The 19,542-nt window shown below is 43.6% G+C and overlaps 2 protein-coding genes and 1 non-coding gene across 44 annotated transcripts in view; 2 read left to right on the top strand and 1 right to left on the bottom strand.

Moving 5' to 3' along the window:
- ARHGAP26 (Rho GTPase activating protein 26) overlaps positions 1-19,542 on the bottom strand; it is an 840,200-nt gene that overhangs the window by 593,382 nt on the left and 227,276 nt on the right. The window lies entirely within an intron of this gene.
- The window catches only part of FGF1 (fibroblast growth factor 1), a 110,816-nt gene that overhangs the window by 66,672 nt on the left and 24,602 nt on the right, over positions 1-19,542 (top strand). For 2 of the 35 annotated variants that reach the window (XM_078004074.1, XM_078004065.1), the window contains exon 1: positions 14,723-14,760. The gene's annotated coding sequence lies outside the window, so the exon portion shown is untranslated. 35 annotated transcript variants of the gene reach the window in all.
- Positions 9,448-9,584, top strand: LOC114679155 (small nucleolar RNA SNORA36 family). Its single transcript, XR_003730833.2, has one exon. It is a non-coding gene; the product is annotated as a small nucleolar RNA SNORA36 family (small nucleolar RNA).

Below are 19,542 nucleotides of genomic sequence, written 5' to 3'. Positions count from 1 at the left end.
TTCCTCTATCTTGATGTAGAAAAAATATCACCCAGACTAGAGAGTCTCACATCAGAACCCCCAGTGGAGTCTTGCTGAACATGTGGGTGCCAGCCCCGACTCAGTCTAGCAAATCAGAACCCTCTGTTGGGGGAACCTATGTGATTCCCATGCAGGTGGGGAAGAAAGCTCAGGATGGGAGTGCCATGGTATGTCCTGTGCCTTGTAACACAAGATGCAGCTTGGGTAAGAAGCTCAGGTCTGTAATTGGGAATTCCAGCGTCAGGCACTGCAAACCTCATTTAAAATAAAGCACCATAAGCTTGACTTCGGATATGCAGAAAAATGAAGATTGTTGATTTCACCTTCTGTGGAAGGGGCGGGGGGCATATTCTATTCATTTTATTCACTTAAGTCGACACTGACTGAGCTGCTCCCATAGGGAAGGGCCTGTGCCAGGTACAATAGAAAGGTGATGATGGCGATGGATTTGAGCAAGATGAAGATAACAGTAACTCATATTTACTGAGACCTTAGTATGTGCCAAGTGTTTTCCATGCATTATCTCATTTAATCCTCCCAACACCCTATGAGGTACTATTACCATCCCCATTCTGTGGACAAGAAAACTGAAGAAAACTGAGGCACAGGGGAGTGGAGTGACTTGCACAAAGTCACCCAGCAAGTTAGTGCAGAGCCACAGGAGGAGCCAGGTCTCCCAGACTCTGGAGTCTAGTCTCAACCATTACAGCGTAAGTCTTCCTTAAGACATTCAGTCTCTGCCTTTCTGATACTTAAATTAAGTGGAAAAGGTACAAGAAAATCAAAAGAACTCCAAATTATACAGTTTTGTGCAACAGTGAACAATCGACCTGGTGACATCTAGTGAGTCTTATCCTGTTCTGGCTAATTACTCAGCCTGACTATTGGTTAGTCTTTGTTACAAGGAATTGTGGGGGGGGGGGGGGGGGAAGCAATAATCAAAGCAACTATTTTCCCTCCTCTGTGGAAGGGTGGAGTCAGCACATTTTTAGAGAAAGTCAAACAGTCCCATTATTCACAAGAGTGCAGGAGCCAGGAGCTTGGCAGTCCAAACCGGGGAGGGAGGCTTCACTATTTTGTGAACTCCCAAAGGATGAAAGACATTAATAATACTATTTGTGGTGAGCTTATCTTATGCTGCATACTGCACTATTACCTCTACATGTTATTATCGAATTTGATCTTTGCAACTCTTTGAGTGAGTACTATTCAGATGAGGAACCAGACTCAAGAGAGGCTAGCAACTGGCCTATGGTCACACATCTGCTCAGTGGCAAGGGGTCTGAATTCCAGCCAGCTTCTTACCCAGAATCTAGGCTGTCTCTTATTTTAAATACAAAGATACCGTTTGGAATGCTAAGTGAGCAAGAATTCACAACTGTCTGCCATTTTTAACTTGGCTGTGCCAAGCCTCACTTCAATCTGGGAGACTGGCTGGATTCTTATTTCAGCAAGTATTACTTCAATGCACTATGTTCTGTGCCAGGCACAAAAGCCCCGCATTTAATAAGTGGGAGATGTGGTCACAATGGATAAAAGGAACACACATAAAACACTTAGAGGTGGCCGGGCACGGTGGCTCAAGCCTGTAATCCCAGCACTTTGGGAGGCCGAGGCGGGCGGGTCACGAGGTCGGGAGATCGAGACCATCCTGGCTAACATGGTGAAACCCTGTCTCTACTAAAAATACAAAAAAATTAGCTGGGTTTGGTGGTGGGCGCCTGTAGTCCCAACTACTCGGGAGGCTGAGGCAGGAGAATGGTGTGAACCCGGGAGACAGAGCTTGCAGTGAGCTGAGATCGTGCCACTGCACTCCAGCCTGGGTGACAGAGCAAGACTCCATCTCAAAAAAAAAAAAAACAAAAAAAAACTTAGAGGTGATTTCACTAGAGGGAGGTCTTGATTCAACCAAGTCATCAGTGCCTGGAGACTCATGGAGGAGCTAAGCTTTGAACAGATGCCAGGAGTAGAGGACAGGTCAGAAGTCAGGGGATGAGCTTCGAACAGAGGTCGGAGCTGAGACACCTCTGATGGTGGTGTAGCAAAGCAGTAAAGTGGCCCCAAAGAGTCAAAGGTAAAAGGCAACTCCAAAGCTGCTTTCAGCCAATGCTGCAGTGGGCATTCTGTTCCCCACGAGCCTGGGGCACACTGGACTCTGGCTAGAGTCACAGGCCCACACTGCTGGAAGAGTGTCCCTCAGGTAGGGCACATGCACAAAAATAGGTGCAAGGAAATTCCATGAATGCTGCTGAGGAAGTTTAGGCAAAGGAAGCAAGCCTCTTCTTTTACGAGGGGATTCTGACACCAAAGTCAGCAGATCTAAAACTTTCACATTAATTTCTCCTCTACCTTAAAGAGCAGACACATACATCAGAAAGGAAGTAGAGAGAAGTCAAGGAGTAAAACTGGAACTCAAGCCTGTAACAGGTACACACGTTCGGAAACGTCTGAGTAAAAACCTTAACAAAATGCATGTGCTTCCTCCCAGTAATTCCATTTCCATAAATTCTTCCTAAGGAAGTAATGGGATAGTTGGCAAAGATGACTACAGCAGTTTTGCTTATAATAGTGATAAAGAGTGAACAACCTATCCCAGTACTTTGGGAGGCCGAGGTGGGTGGATCATGAGGTCAAGAGATCGAGACCATCCTGGCCAAGATGGTGAAACCCTGTCTCTACTAAAAATACAAAAAATTAGCCAGGTGTGGTGGTGGGCACCTGTAGTCCCAGCTACTTGGGAGGCTGAGGCAGGAGAATCACTTGAACCTGAGAGGTGGAGGTTGCAGTGAGCTGAGATTGTGCCACTGTACTCCAGTCCGGCAACAGAGCAAGACTGTCTAAAAAAACAATAAAATAAACCTAAATGCCCAACAATAAAAGCTTAGTTGACACAGTTTTGCGTGTTCCTATCGTGGCCTCCTATGCAACCATTACAAATGAAGGTGTAGGTTTCTGTTTATTAATGAGGGGGAAATTCCTAATGTATTGAGTAAAGTCAGATCAAAGAGTAGGTTATAAAACAGTTCTAAATATATATATATATATGATTCTGCTTTGTAAGATGCTTACATCTCTATAAACAGAAAAGTTAACAGAAGGTATCTCTGGCAGATATGATCATGGACAATCTTTTAAAAGTTTTCATTGTTGTTTATCTGTATTTTCTAATTTTTATATCACTCCCTTATAGTTAAGCGTTTGTAGGTGGTCTGATGTCCCCTGCTTTGGTGAACTGATAACAACACTAAAGCAGCAGACCTTAAATATTAATTATTTGTTTCCCAAAAGTATGGTACATGTGCTCCTGTTGATAAAAGAGAAATTCTGAGTGGTACTGAGAAGTATCTTTGAACAACACTGCAGAGAGAAAGGAAGCCCCCATCTTTAAGTCTCCTTAGTCATTTTGTTTATTCAAGGAGAAAACCTTGGCTTGGGACAATTATGTTTTCAACTTCCCTAGAAGAACTGCTCTTCTCTCTTTATAACCAAAAGAGCTCAGCAGACAGGAGGCAGCATCTAAGCAGAAGTCAATTCCATTGCTGTGCTTCATTGTATTGATCTTTATCACTACCTTCTATTTATAGGAAATGTTTGCAATTACACCAGGGAGATAAAGCTTGCTTTAAATAAGAAAATTAGGCTGGGCGAGGTGGCTTGCACTTATAATCACAGCACTTTGGGAGGCTGAGGTGGGTGGATCACCTGAGTTTGGGAGTTCAGGACCGGCCAACATGGTGAAACCCCGTCTCTACTGAAAATACAAGAAAATTAGCTGGGGGTGGTGGCACACACCTGTAATCCCACCTAATGGGGAGGCTGAGGCAGGAGAATCGTTTGAATCCAGGAGGCGGAGCTTGCAGTGAGCTGACATTGCACCACTGCACTCCAGCCTGGGCAACAGAGCAAGACTCTGTCTCAAAAAAAAAAAAAAAATTAGCCAATTTAAATAAAATTTAAAAGTAAGGAAGGAGTCGAGCAGATAATGATCAAAGTAAGGAAGTAAGGAAGGCAGCGCACGTGTATTGAAGTCTGAGGCAACAGGTGTTAACTAAAGCTACCCCTACTGGAATATCTGTGCACTGAAATATCCCAATAGTTCCCCCAGGTCTTCATTTCTATCTTATCATTTAAAACAATAGCATGGAAATAATAAATGAGCAATTTGCTCAAGTGATGACCCAGCCAGTGGGGAAATAATTTCAGAACAGGATTCTGAGAATGTCCAGATAAATCCTGCTGGGAGAGTGATTGGAAAGAGAGGTTCCTAAGAAGAGATAAAATATCTTTGCAATGTTTGCCCTGAGGAAAGAGGCCCTTCCACAGGAAGAAGGTCAAGTCCGGTCTATTTTTGTAAGTGTTTTTCAAGTGGTTAGCGGACGTATTTCCTGTGGTTCCCAGGAATTCTGCAGCAGGCTCTCAGGAGGATGTTGGTGATAGGGAACAGGGACTTGATGAGCGAGAATCAATAATTATCTCTATATTTGCTTCACTTTTTTCTATAAAAATAATCTAGGGGAAAAACACTTGCTTTAGAAGAGCAAAGTTCATTACAACAAAGAGCAGAATGGGACATGAAAGTCCCTTAGTGTGTAGCAGAGTCCTTAGGTCAAGATTCTACAAGCTGAAAATTTATCTGTTCACTTGTTCCCTCCCTCCCTCATTTACTCAATAAATATCTGAGCAATTCCTCTGTGCTGGCCATTGTTTGAGGGCTGGGCAGAAGGTGTTGAATAAACATGGCTTCTGTCCTCCAGCAGCTTACAGTCCAGTGTGGGAAAAAGATGTCAAACAAGGAAACGCATGGATGGATATATAATTAATTACAGATGATGGTGAATGTTGGAAGGAAAAGAACAAGAGGCTGAAAAAGAGAATCATGGAGGTAGAGAAGGAACTTACCTTAGTTGGGGAGGCCAGGGAAGACCTCTGAGGAGGTGGCACTTCAGCTGCCCTCTGAAAGGGGCATGGGAGGCAGCCCATGGGAAACTGTTAGGGAAGGGCACTGCTGCAGAGGGACCAATTTGTAGGAAGGCAGTCATATGGAGGAGACCATAGTGGGCTCAAGGACCCAAGGGTACATGCAGTGGCTAGAATAGAGGGGCAAAGGGAGGGAGGAGCAGTAGGTGAGGCCAGACCATATAGGGTCTCACAGGCCATGGTAAGGATTTGGATTTTACTTTATGGAAATGGAAAGTCATGAACGGTTTTAAGCTAGGGAGTAGCCAATCTGATATAAACTGTAAAAGATCTCTCTGGCTCTGTGTGTAAAAGTGATGGGAGGGGGCCAAGAACAAAAGACGGGGCTATTTCAGAAGGTAAGACAGGAGCTGCTGGTGGATCAAACCCACTGTGGACAGTGGGGTTGGTAATAAGTATGTAAATGTGATAACCCTTCACGGCAGTCCAAGGGCTTGATTAGCATACCTCAGAGAAGTCAGCCAGCTAACACAGCTGGGACTAGGGTAAGGTGTAGGAGACACTTGCTTTGGGTAAAAATGTACTCAAGCACTCAAGATAAATCATATCTTAGCCTGCGCACGGTGGCTCACGCCTGTAATCCCAGCACTTTGGGAGGCCGAGGCGGGCGGATCATGAGGTCAGGAGATTGAGACCATCCTGGCTAACATGGTGAGACCCCATCTCTACTAAAAATACTAAAAATTAGCTGGGCGTGGTGGCAGGCGCCTGTAATCCCAGCTACTCGGGAGGCTGAGGCAGGAGAATCGCTTGAACCCGGGAGGCGGAGCTTGCAGTGAGCCGAGATCGCGCCATTGCACTCCAGCCTGGCCAACAGAGCAAGACTCCATCTCAAAAAAAAAAAAAATATATATATATATATGTATATATAATATCATATTTTAATGCAGTATTTTTTAAAAATTCAATTTAATGCAAAAATATCTCTGAATAGAAAAATATTAAATAATAATAAAGAAAGGATGAATAACAGTGATAATTTGAGCAAAACAAACTTGAAATGGGCCCCCACAAGGCTTACATTAGTGTGCACATACAATGGTGTGGAGTGAGACAGACAACAAGTAAATGAAAAAGTAAATACGATCCTGAATTATCATAAACATCATGAAAGAAATACATTTCGGTCTGAGATAGAGGACAAGGAAGTCAGGAGGGCTTCCTTAGATAGGCTGGGCCTAACGCAATTGGATTCGGAGGTAAATGCTCTGCCTGGAGATGCTACGTGTGAAGGAAAATTTTTGCAGCCCAGCGCAGTGGCTCATGCATATAATCCCTGAACTTTAGGATGCCAAGGTGGAAGGACTGCTTAAGCCCAGGAGTTCAAGACCAGCCTGGGCAACATAGCAAGACCTCGTCTCTACTGAAAAAATATATATACATTTTTAATTAGCTGGTCGTGGTGGTACGTGCCTGTAGTCCGAGCTACTCAGGAGGCTGAGGCAAGAGGATCACTTGAGCCCAGGAGTTTAAGGCTGCAGGGAGCTGTGTTCGTGTCACTGCACTCAAGCCTGGGCAACAGAGCAAGACCCTGTTACACACAGAAAAATAATTTTTGCAAATCAAGCCTATCAAACTTCCTACATTGTATAAAATTTTACAATCTAGTAACTGGAAAGTTTTGAACAGATCTATAGAAAAGTTACTCTCACCACTGAGGGTTCAAGAGTACAATATCATGAAACACTAGAAAATGTTCTGCCTTCAGTCTGCCCCACCCCAGGGGCCTATCTAAACGTCTAGATTTATCAAATTTCATAAGAGCCCACTGAACCTGACAATGCCAAGAAGGAGCCAAGGTATGTAGGATCTTGAATGTGAAGAGGAATTATGTGCAAAAAGATGGCAGCTCCGAGAAGCAAGGAGAAGTCCCTCTGGTGTTCCTCCTTACTTCTTGTTGCCTAATCTGCTTTCAAAGGCCAATAAATTCAAAATTCTCCATTTTTCAAACAACCCCACCCAACACAGTGATTCTTTAATCTCTAAACATGACAGGGGGCAGTGGACATGAAGGATATAAATGGCTTTAAAAGGTCAGTTAGAAAAAAAGAAACAAGGAGAGAAACCATGAGGAGTTGAAGGGATAAAAGCAAACCATGTTTTGAGCTACCTGCCAAAGTTCAAGAAAACTCCCATGAGAGGCCATGTTTGACTGATGAGTGTACTGCCATAGTTATTGGCAGCTATCTCTAGCCTCATGGTTTTTCGGATAACTGGCATCTTTTCTTTTCTTTTCTTTTTTTGAGATGGAGTCTCGCTCTTTCACTCAAGCTGGAGTGCAATGGTGCGATCTCGGCTCACTGCAACCTCCTCCTCCTGGGTTTAAGCGATTCTCCTACCTCAGCCTGCCGAGTAGCTGGGATTACAGGCACATGCCATCACGCCTGGCTAATTTTTTGTATTTTTAGTAGAGGCGGGGTTTCATCATGTTGGTCAGGCTGGTCTCAAACTCCTGACCTCGTGATCTGCCTGCCTCGGCCTCTCGGCTGATTACAGGTGTCAGCCATCGTGCCCAGCCCTGATAAATGGCATCTTGACTGCAATGTGCACCTCCCTGAAGATGCTAGATACCAAGGCAGAGTTATCTCTTAGTATAGCTTCTTGGATTCAAGACTTTAACTCACCTCCAAGCCCTTTCCTCCCTTATCAGATACCAGTCATGTCCTGGGGCCTTTGGTGATGTTCTCTTGCTCCATCTCCTTCCCATAAAGGAGGATTCCTTTGCCTGCCAACAGCTGGGTTGTGAGTGGAGCCAGGTGTAGAATACTAGTGATGTGGTCACAGGACCATGAGAGCCGTCAGTGGTGCTAAAATAGGGAGCAAACAGTGCAAAAGGGAGAATGGTTCCTTTTGGACTGTTTATGTGGAATCAAATGGAGTTGGCAAGTATATGGAACCTCTAAAAATAGACCACATCTTTAAAAAGAAAAAATGCAAAAAGAAATAATTTTACATTGTCCTAGTGTAGGCTCTGCAAAACTTGGCCCTTGAAGGCTAGCACTGGGGCAAGTGACTGTTTTCTTCCTGTCCTTTGGCTGTGACACCAACTGAGTCCCTTTGCATATCCTGGGCCCTGCTCCCCTGCCTGCTTCCTGTGTGGTGCTTGGGGCATGCTGGGGCCTCCATGGCCCCCTTGGCCCCTTTCAAGATCCAGCACAGAGTCTGACATATGAAATGAGCTCCACGGGGTTTACATTCCTTCTTCGTATCCAAGCACCTTAATACACAAACCCACACGCTGGGATTGCTAACTGTTCTTCCAGAGATGCCTGGATATTGTCTGCCTAGCAGAAATATGAGTTTTGTCCTTTTTATTTTTTAATGTTTTGAGGGAGCCTCGGCCCCTTGGAAATGGGGATGACATTATAAACTGATGTTTCGGAACTGAGGGTTTTATTATTGACTAAGCCACAGATTTGCTTTGGTAAGCTGTCCAGCCTCTCTGCATTACACTTCTGTTGGCTGGAGAAGAAGGGGAGGTGTTGCCCTAGCCCATATGATAGAGAAACAGCAAATTTAAAATGATTATGAAGTACCTCATATAGTGTCTACACGACAGTTATCCAGAGATGTTTGTTTATTCATCCCAAATGCTCCGGGAAACCCCAGCTGCTATCACAGTTCAGATAATCAACCCATTAAAAACAGGTTCATATTAACAAGGATAATGACAGCTGACATTTCCTAGCACTCACTATATGCAAGTCCCCTCCTGGGCCTTGTCCTATTTCTTTCTCATGCCACCGTGATGAGATCAGAGCTCTTAACAGCTTCCTTTTACAGAGAAGACAACTGGGGACCAGAAAGGTTACATGACTTGCCTGGTTTGCAAGAACTTAATGACACAGCAGAAACCCAAATCCAGCTCTACGACTCTCAGGTTGTGAGAATTTCCATTTTCGTGACATTTCCAACCCAGTCTGAAGGGGTCTCTGGCCTCTCCCCTGCCCTTCATCTGCAATGGCAAATGGCTGCCCTGACAAGGGCCAAGATGGTCTCACAGGCTGCAAGGGTCGCCCAAAGGAGGCACAAGAGTGACAATCAGGAAAGTGCTGATGGTGGGACGCCACACCCGGGTGAAGAGGACAGGTCATCAGGGGAGGAACTTGCAAAGTTCCATTCAATAAAAACAGATATCTCCTTTAGAACATGAACAAATGGACTGTGCACGTTCCAGGGGCTGGTAGAGTAAAAAGAATAGTGAAGCTCAAGGGTCACTCAGTTCAAGGGGGCATTTTATTCTCTTATTCACATGTATTCAGCAATGAAAATAGTGGACTCTGGAGTCAGCAAACCCTACCTTCAGATCTCAGCTCCAACATGTTTTAGATTGGTGCAAAAGTAATTGCGGTTTTGCCGTTACTTTTAATATTTAGTGGTATGACCTTAGAAAAATGACGTAAACTTTCTGAGCCGTGCTTCCTTAGCTGCCAAATGGGGGAACTCAGACAATGCCTTCAGTTCAGCCGAGGACAGCTTCCCTTTTCTGTTAATTAAACTTTGGAACGTTGGGGCATTAAAACAGGCTAGGGTAGGTGATTGCACAGAGAATATTATTCTATTCATTTCCTTCCTAGCCAAAAAAAAGAGCAATACTTTCCTAACAGAATTTGAGGATTAATTAATGTAATGTGCTTGGAACCACATCTGGCATACAGTAAATGTTCAAAAAGGGTCATTATATTATTATTTGTGGACATATTTCATTATTTACGGGTAGGTCCGGAGTCGGCTATTGAGTAACAAATGGTGGGGCAAGCCCTCAGCGTTTCTAAAGAGATAACAAACACATACTTCAAAAGACTGCGTCTGGAGAAGCTAAATATTCTAGGTCAAGAGGGAAGGAAAAAAAAGACACAGTAAACAGACCATCTTCCTATAAGCTGGAAGGTTGGCTGATTTCGAGAAAGGAATGTCCTTGCTGGGCTGGTTCTGGAAATTGTAACTTGCACAACAACAGATTCAAAAGATTTTTGGAGACACATCAGTAAGAGAAGGCTAAAGGAGGCAGTGAAGGGCTGCCAGAGCCCCTGCAGAATCACTATGCATTTGGCGTGAAGCCCTGGGGTTTTAATGTGTCCGTCTGCAGGAAGGATATTTCCATTTAAGATGTGTGCAGGTCTTCAGGATGGCCCAGGGCCGGCAGGATGGTTTGGACCATGGTGTACCATTAAAGTTCAGACAGAATGGGGGCCGGCAGAGCACGCCATTGCACCAGGGAACACTCTGTTTTTCCTTTTGGAGTGGATGCTGTTTTCTCTAAGCACTTAAAAGAATTCCTGACCTCCAACTGAATGATGCTCTATGAGGGGAAGTATTTTGTGGGTGAATAAGCTAGACTGCAGAGAAAAAACATCCAGAATCAAGGGAAGAAATAAAGGATACTAGAGGACACCCGTGTGTGTGTGTGTGTGTGTGTGTGTGTGTGTGTGTGTGTGTCTGCTTGTAGTTCTCTACTCTTTATTAAGAAGTGTGCAAGTTGGGGCTGGGACTGAGCTGTTTGGTGACACAGCTGGATCAGATAACAGCCCCCACTTCCTGCCAGTTACACTAGATGCAAGCCTCTATGTCCCTCTTATCTGAAACATGGCTTGATGAGTCTAATATGGCTAGATTGTAAACTCCTTAAAGGCAGCAACTGATTTCTACTACCAACCCATAATCCCTTATTTGAAAAGCCTTGGGCTAGATATGTTTCAGAATCCAGAATCTGGGTAATTTTAGAGACGTGGTATGGTGTATATATTGTATATTATGGAACAACTCCAGTGCAGTCTGGGACACTACCCTAGAATCAAACACATTAGTCACTATACCAGATTGTATAAGTACTATTAACACAAAGCAGAACAAATAGGCTTTAAGTCTCAGGACAGTTTGGGCCAGGTTTTGCCACAATCTATTATGAAAGAACTTCTAGCTTTTAGAGCTTTTTGAATGTCAGAATTGTGGATTAGGGATCTCAAGTCTTTCTTTTTCTTTCTTTTCTTTTTCAAATTTCCAGGACATCTGCAGCATTCTGCCCATGGCAGGCACCGAGTAGAAGCTGTTGATTTCTAGAGTATGTGACATCGTGATTTCCCTCAAATAATATTCGATTCTAGAAACCAGGGGACAGTTTATTCTCAGTGACTTGGGGAGTCTTTAGAATTAAAAGTATCCTAAATTAAAGAACAGAAGAGAAAGACTATTAAGAGAAGAACTATTAAGCCCATTCTCTGTCATCCTTAACAGTAACACATGTAGACCCACGAAATATACTGAAAATTCATCCCTAGCACATCATGTTGAGCACCTAAGCAAATGAGAGGAGTGCATCATTGCATATAAATGGCAATGGAAAGTTCTAACCTATCACTTAGAACACGGTATTTTTCGAATACTCCTCAAATATTTCTAAATGGGCCAGGCGTGATGGCTCATGCCTGTAATCCCAGCACTTTGTGAAGCCAAGGCGGGAGGATTGCTTGAGCCCAGAAGTTTAAGACCAGCCTGGGTAACACAGAAAGATGCCATCTCTACAAACACATTTTTAAAAGCCAGGCAGCCGGGCGTGGTGGCTCAAGCCTGTAATCCCAGCCCTTTGGGAGGCTGAGGCAGGCGGATCACCTGAGGTCCGGAGCTCCAGACCAAGCTGGTCAACATGGTGAAACCCCATCCATACTAAAAATGCAAAAATTAGCCAGGTATGGTAGCGGGTGCCTGTAATCCCAGCTACTCGGGAAGCTGAGGCAGGAGAATCAATTGAACCCAGGAGGCAGAGGTTGCAGTAAGCCAAGATTGTGCCATTGCACTCCAGCCTGGGCAACAAGAGCAAAACTCCATCTCAAACAATCAAACAAAAAAAAAGTTAGCCAGGCATGGTGGCCTAGGCCTGTAGTCCCAGCTACTTGGGAGGCTGAGGTGGGAGGATCGCTTGAGCCCAGGAATTTGAGGCTACAGTGAGCATGAGTGTACCACTGCACTCTGCACTCCAGCCTGGGTGACAGAGCAAGACCCTATCTCAAAGAAAAAGAAAAAAAAAAGGCCGGGCACAGTGGCTCACACCTGTAATCCCAGCACTTTTGGAGGCCGAGGCGGGTGGATCACAAGGTCAGGAGACTGATACCATCCTGGTGAACATGGTGAAACCCCGTTTCTACTAAAAACACAAAAAATTAGCTGGGTGCGGTGGCGGGCGCCTGTAGTCCCAGCTACTCGGGAGGCTGAGGCAGGAGAATGCTGTGAACCTGAGAGGTGGAGGTTGCAGTGAGCCGAGATCACTCCACTGCACTCCAGCCTGGGCGACAGAGCCAGACTTTGTCTCAAAAAAAAAAAAAAAGAAAGAAAGAAAGAAAAAGAAAAAAAAAAAAACTTAAAAATGAAATGACTCAAAATATTTCTAAATATGAAAAATCAAATTTGTTCAATCCTAAATCAATACCAGATGATTTGTAAAAGTGACAAAAGGGGCCGGGCGCGGTGGCTCACGCCTGTAATCCCAGCACTTTGGGAGGCTGAGGCAGGCAGATCACCTGAGGTCAGGAGACCAGCCTGGCCAACATGGTAGAAACCCCGTATCTACTAAACGAATGCAAAAATTAGTCGGGTGTGGTGGCATGCGCCTATAATCCCAGCTACTCGGGAGGCTGAGGCTAGAGAAATCACTTGAACCCGGGAGACGGAGCTTGCAGTGAGCCGAGATTGTGCCACCGCACTCCAGCCTGGGTGACAGAGCAAGACTCCGTCTCAAAAAAAAAAAGGTGACAAAAGGTTATACAGCTTAGGTGATAGTCAAGCTAACATCTATGGAATGCTCACAAGTTTTCCAGTGCTGAGGTTACAGTGACTCTGTTCAGTAGCTACTGTTATGTAGCCCCATTTTGCAGATGAGGAAACTAGGGCACTGTGAGAATGAGTCATTTACTAGTGAGTGTCCAACCAGGATTCAAACCCAAGTTTAGCAGTATGCTGGGTAAACCAGCTATCAGAGGAGAAAAAAAAAGAGAGAGAGAATTTTAAAAGTCCTGGCATTTGCCAATTTCTATGATATAAATGCTCTCACCAGGGTTAATTTCAAGATATTAATGGTTTAATAATAGTAAAATTCCTGAATATTTAATAATTGGCTTACATGAGCTTGTGGGAGCTGTTTCCTGCACACCATTGTCAAGTCCATCCCATAGTCAGGTCCACAGTTTACTGTCAGCCACGGAAGATGAGATTTCAGCTCATGGAACAGAACTGGTTTTGGGGGCAGCATGCTGAGATACTAGCCCAGGCCAGTCAGCCATGGCTACACTTCTACCTCAGACCCAGTACAGATCACAGAGGGTGGAGTAGAAGAAAAAGAAAGCAAAGAACACACTGCCTCCCTTTCTTCAGCAAACTTGCCTTCACCAGGGAGTGGAAGGTGGGTCCCTGCCAGCCTAACACGCCTTGGCAGAAATAACAAAACCTGGATTTTTTTTCCAGGCCCTACAAATATTTTTCTTGGTTAGATAAGTTCAGACTTGAGACTAAAGGAGCTGATCACTTCCTTTCTGAGAGCCTTAATTTCCATAGTATTTTCTTTAAAGAAATAAGGAAGTATGTATTACAAGATGAGGACAGGGTCTGAGCCTGCCTTTAACCAAAGGTAGGGTATTCTGGCCTAATTTGAACCCAATTAAAATACATTTAGGTTCTTGGCTTAGCTTTTTTGTCAATACCTGTAGGACATCACCTTCTAATTAGGTAGTCTGATAAGACGTTCCATGAGAGGCTCCTGAGAAAGGACTGACCCTTCAATCAACAAGAATTCACAGGACACTAATTATGCATAGGTATTTGCTCAATGCTGGATATAGAAAGAAAAGGCATAGTTTCTGTCCCAGGGTCTCAGAGACTAATGAAGGAGTCAGTCAAGTATACGTAGTTAAATTACATTCATTTGCTTATTCAACAGATGTTTATCAAATGCCCATTAGGTGCCAGGCATTTTGCCAGGCACTGGGATACCATTGTGAGCAAGACCAATCGGTTTGTACTAACATGGAGCTGACAGTCCAATCATGAAAAGAGACATTAAATAATCACAAGAGTGAATGTGTAATTAAACACTGGTAGTAAGAGCTATGAAGAAATGTTAAATGGTCCTATGAGAACTGGAGGAACCTGACTCAGTTCAGGGAAGCCAGGAAAGGCTTTCATGAGGAATTGAGAGTTGAACTAAGATTTGAAGAAAAATTAGGAGTTAACCAGGGGAGCAGGGGAGAGAGAAAGAGAGGAACATCACTCCAGAGGGAACAGCATGGGCAAAGGTCCTAGGGTGGGAGGGAATCAGAAAATGGAAGGCAAGTTTGGAGGGAGATGCGGTGGGAAATGAGGCAGAAGGGGAGTAAGGGCTGAACCTCCTGCAGGCCACCGCACGACTTTTGTTTTTGTCCCGGAGCAATGGGAAATCACTGAAGAGTTTAGGCAGGGGGATATAGATGAGAATTACACCCAGCGCTGCAGTGAAGTAAAGGAAATGCTGTCTGCCGTTGAGAGAGCACAGGGGAATGAACCCACCTAAACTGGTATATGTGAATTTTAAGAAAGAGCAGGGAGGTTAGGGTTGGGGGATGTGTCCAAATAAGGCTTGCTTGAGGAGGAAATATCCGAAATATCCAGCTAAATTTTTGAAGGGTGAGTGTGACTTAGCCAGACCATGGTGAAAGGGTGGAGGAAAGGAGAAAGAGAGAGAGAGAGCAAGAGAGAGAATACTGTTGGCAGCAGAAGAATGTTTGGGCTAAGATCTGGGTGAGTATGAGGGTGTAGGGGGACTATAAAAAGAGGCCAATAAGAGAAAAAGTCACAGGGTTAATGATAAGATCCTCACAGGTCATGGCAGGAGTCTGGGTTTTATCCTGAAAAACAATGGGAAATCAATGACCCAGTCAAAGATCTACAGCGGGGGAGTGATGAGTTAGAATGGCCACTAGCAGCAGAATTGACAGTGGATTGAAAGAAGGCAGTGCTGGAAAGGTGAGACCTGCTGCAGCAGCCCAGGTGAGACAGGTGCTGGGTCTGTGCTAAGGCAACAGCAGTGAGGCTGGAGAAAAGAGAATGGCTTTAGGAGACACTAAAAAGGTAAAACTGAAAGGTCATTGTCACCAACTGAACGAGTGGGAGTGATTTCTATTCTGCCCAAAGAATAGTCTCAATGAAACATTCTTCTATTTGGGTTGTCTTGCCTTATGACCTGGTACAGGGTCAATTTTTGTAAATGTTCCATGTGTCCTTGATAAGAATGAAGTTCACTTCATTGTTGGGTACAAGGTTCTTTTATACACTCATCAATTAAATTTACTAGTGGTGTATTTCAATCTTCTACATACTTATTAATATTTGGTGTCTGTTTGCTCTGTCATTTATGACAGAAATGTATTATAAAATCTCCCACCATAATTGAGGAGTTGTCATTTTCCCTTTACATATTTGTCAAGTTTTGTTTTATGTATTTTTGAGGCTATGTTATTAGATATATACATGTTTGGAATTTGTATATCTTTCTGTTGAATTAATCTACTTATTATGTGGCAATCCCTTTTATTTTTAGTCATTCTTTTTGTCTTAGACCTATTTTATCTGATATTAATATAGCCACACGAGTTTTCAATTTTTTTTTTTTGGAGACAGAGTTTTGCTCTGTCTCCCAGGCTGGAGTGCAGTGGTGCAATCTCGGCTCACTGCAAGCTCCACCTCCCGGGTTCTCGCCATTCTCCTGCCTCACCCTCCCCAGCAGCTGGGACTACAGGCGCCCGCCACCACGCCTGGCTAATTTTTTGTATTTTTAGTAGAGACGGGGTTTCACCGTGTTAGCCAGGATGATCTCGATCTCCTGACCTTGTAATCCGTCTGCCTGGGCCTCCCAAAGTGCTGGGATTACAGGCGTGAGCCACCGTGCCTGGCCAAGTTTTCTATTTTTTTGTTAACATTTGTCTGGTATCTATTTTTCATTCTTTTACTTTTAACCTTTCTATGTCATTATGTTTTAAATGTGTCTCTTGTAATCAGAGTGCAGATGGATTTAAAAAAAAAAGTAGCTAGTAAATTTAGCACATTATATTTATTGTGATTATAAATATATTTGGATTTATTTTGGTCACCTAATTTTGAGCAATTTTTTTACTTTATTTCCTTTTTTTCTTTTTCTGGATTATTTTGGAATAGCACAGGGTTTTTTTGTTTTTGTTGTTTGGTTTTTCTTGAGACGGAGTTACGCTGTTGTTGCTCAGGCTGGAGTGCAATGCTGCAATCTCAGCTCACCACAACCTCTGCCTCCTGGGTTCCAGCGATTCTCCTGCCTCAGCCTCCTGAGTAGCTGGGATTACAGGCATGCACCAACACGCCCGGATAATTTTGTATTTTTAGTAGAGACGGGGTTTCTCCATGTTGGTCAGGCTGGTCACGAAGATAAGCACAGTTTTATTTATTCCACCTTATGCCCCTTACCCCTACCAGTTGCTGCTTGGACTAAATACATTCTATTTTTTTTTTTTTTTACTAGTTACCTTTAACATTTAACATGTATATTTGACTTAACAAAAATTAAAGTTAATATCTCTAAGGAAGAGTTAAGATTTTGGGTGATGCCATTCATATAGCCACAGGGAACAAGGACTTAGAGCATATTTGGAACCAAAGCTAAGGCCTGTTTTGTATGTGCTGGGTTTGAGGATACATCCAATTATCACCTTAGCAGGTGTCTGTCTATACATCTACCTTCAGTGGCTTTACACACTTTGCAAAATATCCTCCTTCATGGGTATTCCACATTGCTTACATAGTGACAGGGATTAAAAACAAAACTAAAAAATAAATGTCAGTGTTTGCCTTCCTTTGATTCTTAACACATCACCGTCTTTCCTTCCAGCTTAGTTTCCAGGGACAAGCTGAGCACAAATGTTTCCTAGAAATAATGGGCTTTGCAAATAACTATAATAACTATATAGTAACTGTACTATATTAACTGTCGATAAGCTGAGAACTGAGTCTGAAATGCAGACCAGGATTTTTTCTTACGAAACCATGGCTTACCTTTGCGTCCTTCATCTTCTCTGCTATGTTTGTGGCTTAATCACAGGGGGAGGAGCTTAGCTCATTTCTGCCAAATATGGGAATGAAAAACTTCTATTTTCAAACCAATTAAAAAATCATTTTAAATTAAGCATTTAATCACAGCTGACTTAGATCACACCAGGCTCCAACTAGTTCAACATAACCAATTACTACTATCTCCTATAGGTCAGGTCCCATTTTTCAAGTGCTGTATGAATATTGCACCCATTTAATCCTTCAGACGACTGTGTGAGAGGCAGGGTGAGAATTATCAGAGGAAACATCTCAGAAGCAGCGAATGACTCGCCAAGGTTCCCAGAGCCAACGTGGTTGCTTACTATCCACATCCTGTTCATGTGTCAGAGTTCAGGTTCCCTTCCAGAGGCCACAGCTGATAAAGTATGTCAGCCTTAACATAGATGTTCCAATAGGCTTGGTGTTCCTCTAACCTGGGTGTCACTGATAAATCAAAAAAAATCATCTGGATTTCCTAAAATCTCCCCAGTGCCCCAAATCTCAAAGGGCTGGGCTTCGTGCACAATGATAACATGGAGTTCGCCGGGCTTGATCTTCTCCGTTTCCCAACACAACACAGACAATCCCCTCCTCTGACAGCCACTAAAAAGAAAATAGTAACAAGAAGCAGAGCTTATAAAATTCCATTACACTTAATGCCTGATTTTACTTAGTTAATGGATTCATTTATTAAAGCAATTTGTGTAAATCTCCAAGGGCCTGCTAAGGTTGCTGCCTTATGGTTTTATCACGTCATATACTTCCTTTATTTCTATCCTTTAACAAATAGTGGATTGGCAAGGAACTTTGAACCAACTACTGCTCAAACTATAGGTAAATTACAAATAAAGTTTAAAATAAGGACTTTTCATGCCCCAGGGGTTTCCTTTAGCAACAAAAAGGGATTTCATTTTTTGTATGTTTCAGCTGAGTCATCAATCCCAGCTACCATTGTCTGTCAGTTTCATGTTGACTCCAGGCTTATTTTCAGGAGCCTACTTGTCTCCTTCAGGTTTTCAGGTGTGGATATGAAGGGTTTGGGGAGCCATCTGACATCAGTATAGGCACCCTCATGATGGTCCCTCTCACTGAGGGGAGCAGGCAGACAGCAGAGGTGTGGCCTTGTATAACTGCAGGTACACTGTGGTCAGGAGGGAGGGGCCCCTGAGGACCTGCTGGGCTCTGGCCGAGGTCAGTTAGCCAGTGAGAACTCCACAATGATTAAGTCTGGGCTGTATGGCTCATACACACATGATCTAGAATCTAGGTGGATCTAGAAGAAAGTCCATTCTTTTTTTTTTTCTTTTTTTGAGATGGAGTCTCACTCTGTTGCACAGGCTGGAGTGCAATGGCGCAATCTTGGCTCACTGCAACTGCCGTCTCCCAGGTTCAAGCGATTCTCCTGCCTCAGCCTCCTGAGCAGCTGGGACTACAGGCACGCATCACCACGCCTGGCTAATTTTTGTATTTTTGGTAGAGATGGGTTTTTGCCATGTTAGCCAGGCTGATCTTCAACACTTGACCTCCGGTGATCCACCTGCCTTGACCTCCCAAAGTGCTAGGGTTACAGGCATGAGCCACCATGCCTGGCCTGAAAGGCCATTCTTAACATGAAATTGCCCCACAATTTCCTACACCGGAGGAAGTCAGAGACAAGGAGAAACAAAATTCAGCCCACCTGAGATTGACAATACAAATGACTATCTGTTCAGTTAAGTGGCAACCACTAGTATATAATTATTGTCTCCTGTACCAAATGAAGTACATAACTTAGGAAGTGCTTGGAAAAAATAAATGAAAGAAAAAATTCATTATCTCTTAGTTGTACTTTAAGGAAGGGGAATCTGGTGATGGTTGTGTGCTAATGGAGAGGTAAGGCGTAAAGATATCCAAAGAGCTAAATTGCTTTACTTTGGAAGTGGATCCAGAAGGGAGTGGAGTGAGAAGTTAGAATGAGAGGCTGGGTGGAGAGAGGAGTGAGTGGAGAGACAGAGGAAGAGACAAAGGGAGAGAGAGTAAGAGAGCCAGAGGTGGGCACAGAAGGACTTAGAGGCTTATGGATAAGAGAGAAAGTTTGGAAGAGACAGTGAGGATGGAGAGAGATTGTACTACGCAAGGTAAACTCTGCAATCCTCTCTATGAAATTGACATAAATAAAATTATATATATATGTAATATTATATTTATTTTCTGTCTGTTGCTTATTATGCGAAAAGAATTGATCGAAGTTTCACCATATGGGATAAAGGGGACATTTGGGACGGTCTGACTTTAAATATAGTTTATATGGTATATGCAAAATTCTCTTTGGGGTTCTTGGAGGCACCTCCAACAGTAGCTGAAACCAGGGACAATGGCGGGCCCATGTGGCAGCAGAGTGGGAAAAATGTACCAGACACGTTAAAATGCCAGGAGCAGAGAAAACAGATGGAGGCTTCCAACATGAGCCCTCATTTTAAAGTCCTA

The sequence above is a fragment of the Macaca mulatta genome, chromosome 6, assembly GCF_049350105.2.
Source record: "Macaca mulatta isolate MMU2019108-1 chromosome 6, T2T-MMU8v2.0, whole genome shotgun sequence".
Taxonomy (NCBI): domain Eukaryota; kingdom Metazoa; phylum Chordata; class Mammalia; order Primates; family Cercopithecidae; genus Macaca; species Macaca mulatta.
This window is presented reverse-complemented; position numbering and strand designations above follow the sequence as displayed.